Source organism: Doryrhamphus excisus, linkage group LG17 (assembly GCF_037039965.1).
Source record: "Doryrhamphus excisus strain RoL-2023G ecotype Guam linkage group LG17, RoL_Dexc_Guam_v1.1, whole genome shotgun sequence".
In the NCBI taxonomy this organism is placed as follows: Eukaryota; Metazoa; Chordata; class Actinopteri; order Syngnathiformes; family Syngnathidae; genus Doryrhamphus; species Doryrhamphus excisus.
Genome location: NC_136373.1, coordinates 12,201,036 through 12,206,329, shown reverse-complemented (window position 1 = coordinate 12,206,329; position 5,294 = coordinate 12,201,036).

The window sequence follows — 5,294 nt, the reverse complement described above, 5'->3', positions numbered from 1 at the left end:
ATTTCAGTATAACTGTTAATGTCTTATTTCTAGCAAAGACTTTAGACCTTTGTCATCAGTATGCTAGTGCTTTTTCACATTGAAAAAGTGTTGACTCACACCGCTGTGAACTACTAATAACTTCTATTGTATTGCGGCTGCCATTGTGTCAAAACCTGGATCCCTGCAGAGCTTTTTGAATCACGCATAATCATTAGAGTATTCTGGATGTCAGTTTGGACCGAATTTGGCAACACAACAATTGCAAGTATGTTTCTCTCACATCCTCTCGGAACAGCAAGTTCTAATGTAGGATCTGTTAAAAATGAATTTGTTTACCCCAAAAAGTATAAACATTGCATTGTGTATGGGCTTTCTGTGTAAATAGACAGGAATTAATGAGAAACTGTTTTACACAATGATCCTGCAAATGTATCAGTTCATCACTCGAATTTGATTGGAGTAATATGGATAACTGCGTTGACTGTCTGCTTATATATTTGAGGTGGAACGTGCTACTTTACTACTTGGAGTCAAACTGCGAGTGCATGAATTGTGATTGTCAGGGTTGACTTCTTAAAGTGTTTGATTGTATATTTTATGGCAGTTGTCATCCAAAAGTAGAGCTAATTGAGTTTCTACTCTGCCTCATTTGTCTTTCTCACAAATTGGGAGTGCAAGATCATGATAGAAACGATGCAGATGAGGACATGACTTGTTGGTTCCGGTTGTGCAAAACACACACATCAATTTCGGCGCCAGACAAAATACACCGAGTTGCCAGAATTATAACATTCACTGCTTCAACTGAAACAGACCACAAAGCTCAGAGAATGACTTGAAACCATACATAGAAACACTTCCTAGAGCAGGGGTCTCAAACTCAATTTACCTGGGGGCCACTGGAGCTAGGGTCTGGGCAAGGCTGGGCCGCATCAGGTTTTCCAAAAAAAAAAAAACGCATTTATTAAAAACAGAAAAATGAATAAACTTTGCTTTGGTTCCGATTTTTTACAAGAAAAGCTCTGATAAAACATTCCACTGTTCTCAAATGTCTTCATTTTTATTTTTCTACACAAAATAAGATAAAGAATAAAGAAAATCAATCAATCAGTAATAAATAAATGTAATAATAATAAAACGGCAAATAATTAAAATTTAAGAAACCACATATAGTTGGTGGGTAGACAAATTATTTTTTTCCAGATTAAAATGAACAAAGCATTATTAGAGCCCTGTAGACATGACAAAACACGACTATAGTCACATTTATACTCTTTTTATTTACAACATATTGCGCAACTGCAGGGTCTTGAGACACATGCTAACTCGCAAACTAGAGAGCTAGTGACCTAAACGGTAGCCTTCAAGTTATTTCCTTTAAACTTAAATAGCCAAAAACTTACCACTTCCACACGGATAGGGAGGATAACTATTAACAGTTATTTAACCTTTAACATGAACATTAATCAAACGTAATAATTTTTTCTGGGTACATGATACCATACAGCATCCATATCAAACTTGCGTGGGCCGCACTAACATTAAACTTTCATATCAAGGCGGGGGCCTCAAACTAGTGTCCTGTGGGCCACATTTGGCCCACGGGCCATGTGTTTGAGACCACTGGTATAACTGAAGAATGAAATGTTTGTGTTACCTTCTTTGTCTATTTACGTCATGGCTGTCCAGTGGAGCCCCTTTGATCATTAAATTTTTTTTCTAAAAGGCTAAAACATTTTTTTAAAAAGTCATAAATGTATTTAAAAATCGATCTTATACACTCTAAATAGATCTATACATAGATCTAATACGCCACTGTATTATAAGTAATGATAATGTCTACTAGTGAGTGGGATTTATAAATGCATGTACAATGTATAAACTGTATGTAATGTAATGTAATGTATGTACAAAAACTTTGAACATTGAGCACACATACTACATGTGTAAATACAGTGTATGTTTTTTTAATCCCTTTGCATCTCTACCAGAACTAGGTGCCTCGTCAGCAAGGTGGACTTATCAGAGCTGTTTCACTCTAATCCTAGGTAAGTCAGCACATTTTCACCTTCATGTTTTCATTTGCATTTTCCAACATGTGCATTCAAAACCTGAAGTATTGGATAAAACACGCTTAGTGACCGCCGCAGGACAAATGGTGACCGTTTTGTCTGATGACCAGCTGAGGTTGCGATGCACTTTGCATCTTTGTCCAATAAGTAGTGCATGGTATAATAGTACCATCCTATTACCAGGCAGGGACCATGCACTACTTGTGTAGCAAACACGCACAAACATAGTTGAGCTGATGAAAAACTCAAGTCATGTCTGTCTTTGGGATCCAAACGGGGCCAAATCATTTGTCCTTGCTTTAAACTCCCATTGGTGCTGTCTGATGACAGCTTGTCATACCTGTGGAACCAGGCACTCGTCCCACAATGCATTGCACGTGCATGCATTTATTACACTTATGACTCATTACACACCACTAAACAGTAATGAACACCGACACAAGAGAGATGGGGGCATTCAGTGGTGCTGGAGGGACTTGGTAATGTCCTCCAGAAGATTTCTTTGTAACACACATGCACATACACACCATCTACATCAGGGGTCTCAAACACGCGGCCCGCGGGCCAAATGTGGCCCGCAGGACACTAGTTTGAATCCTCTGCCTTGATATGAAAGTTTGATATGGATGCTGTATGGTATCATGTACCCAGAAAAAATGATTACGTTTGATTAATGTTCATGTTAAAGGTTAAATAACTGTTAATAGTTATCCTCCCTATCCGTGTGGAAGTGGTGAGTTTTTGGCTTTTTAAATAACTTGGAAGCTACTGTTTAGGTCGCTAGCTCTCTAGTTTGCGAGTTAGCATGTGTCTCAAGACCCTGCAGTTGCGCAATATGTTGTAAATAAAAAGAGTATAAATGTGACTATAGTCGTGTTTTGTCATGTCTACAGGGCTCTAATAATGCTTTGTTCATTTTAATCTGAAAAAAATAATTTGTCTACCCACCAACTATATGTGGTTTCTTAAGTTTTAAATATTTGTCGTTTTATTATTATTATTATATTTATTTATTACTGATTGATTGATTTTCTTTATTCTTGATCTTATTTTGTGTAGAAAAATAAAAATTAAGATATTTGAGAACAGTGGAGTGTTTTATCAGAGCTTTTCTTGTAGAAAATCGGAACCAAAGCAAAGTTTATTCATTTTTCTGTTTTTAATAAATGCGTTTTTTTTTTTTTTTTTTTTTTTTAGGAAAACCTGATGCGGCCCAGCCTTACCCAGACCCTAGCTCCAGTGGCCCCCAGGTAAATTGATTTTGAGACCCCTGTTCTACATCTTTTTTATTATCATGTTCCCAGAGAGTGACAATAGAAAAACAAGAGGCATCACATTGTCTCTGCTTTGCACACAGAGGCCAGGTTGAGTGCAATCTGTAGAAATACACACATACCTGAGCATTTTGTCACAATGTGTGCATGTGTGTGTGTACAAAGGGACAATGGGAGGGTTAAAACTATACAATCGCATCACAAGCGTGCCCTTGTCGAGCCTACATAACTTTTGACGAGGGTGTTTGTGTTCTGTAGAACTGTGCGTGCATGTGTTGCATGACAAGGTCGCTTGTCAGTATCTTTGTCCAACAACAGATAATAACGGATATATACCGAGGAGATGACCCAGTTCTCTTTGTGACTGTTACTATTTCAATTACAGACTAGATGTGTCACTTATCAGCTGAAATGTTGCATGATTATGTGTCAAGGACAGACCACAACAGTACACTACAGTTAAATGTCACCAAAATATTCAGATCACATAGTAAAACTATCTCTCTGACTCAGTGACCGTCGAATCCCAGCTCACGTTCCCTGTTCGTTAGAGAACAATCAAACGCTTGGTGAATTCTGATCCGAATGATAAGCATTTTTAAAAAGTAAAAAGCATCAGTCAGTACACTGACTTGGTTTAAGGTGCTTGTGCAGTTTACATTTAGCCTACATAATGTCTTTCATGTAAGTGTGACATCATTATTCTTGCTAATCGGACAATGAAATACATAGAAATGTCATACGGGAGGCACCTGTAGTACCGCTGCATCCTGAAAGGGTCAGCTAGCTTGTCACTGCCGTCCTTCCATGCAGGAAAGGTTTTGTTTGTGCGTTTGACTTTTCCAGCAGCAGCAGCATTAGCTAGCAAAAAGTCAAATGCATTGAAATAATTTTTGTGCTCTGCTGAATGAAATAATGAATTTCACTCCCGGGATGGAGGATTGATTATATAGGAGGTGATTAGACTTTTCAAAGACTCACCAGGAGGTGATTAGACTTTTCAAAGACTCACCAGGAGGTGATTAGACTTTTCAAAGTTTCACAAATTCACCTTTAACCTTCACCAGGAAAGGATAAAAAAAATGAAAAAAATGTGACTATGAAGTATTTGAAAACAATTAAAGAAATGTCAATTATTCTCTTCTTTTTCCTGATATCCTTATAATAAGGAACCTATATTAACATTTTAAAACCCTTCCAGTGCCACACCAGTGGGATGACGTGATGTAAGGGTCACACCATGACCCTTACATCACGTCATCTATAGCAGCCTCCTCGATTTTATAGAATATACTTCTTTATTTTATAATGTAAGATTAATGTCTACATCAACACATGTTAACTGTAAAATAGTATGAAATCAATCAATTTCTTTTATTAATTTAATTTAATTTGGCGGCGGCACGGCGGTCGAGTGGTTAGCGCGCAGACCTCACAGCTAGCAGACCCGGGTTCAATTCCACCCTCGGCCATCTCTGTGTGGAGTTTGCATGTTCTCCCCGTGCATGCGTGGGTTTTCTCCGGGTACTCCGGTTTCCTCCCACATTCCAAAAACATGCTAGGTTAATTGGCGACTCCAAATTGTCCATAGGTATGAATGTGAGTGTGAATGGTTGTTTGTCTATATGTGCCCTGTGATTGGCTGGCCACCAGTCCAAATGTAAGTTTGTCTACATCAACACATGTTAACTGTGAAATAGTATGAAATCAATCAATTTCTTTTATTAATGTAATTTGGTCAGAAAATAAATAACAGCAGTATGAAAAGTCCCTCAATATGAATTTACATTAACTCCTTAAGTTTATGCAGCTTGTGAGGATTTTTTTTTTAAAAATCACTTCGAACGTGAACATTTTTGATCCAAATTTTACCCGTTTTCACAAACAGTGGAAACAGGTTTAGAAACAGGTCAGTGTTTAGATACATCAGTCTGTCTGTTCATGAGGAAGAACTGCACACAGCTTG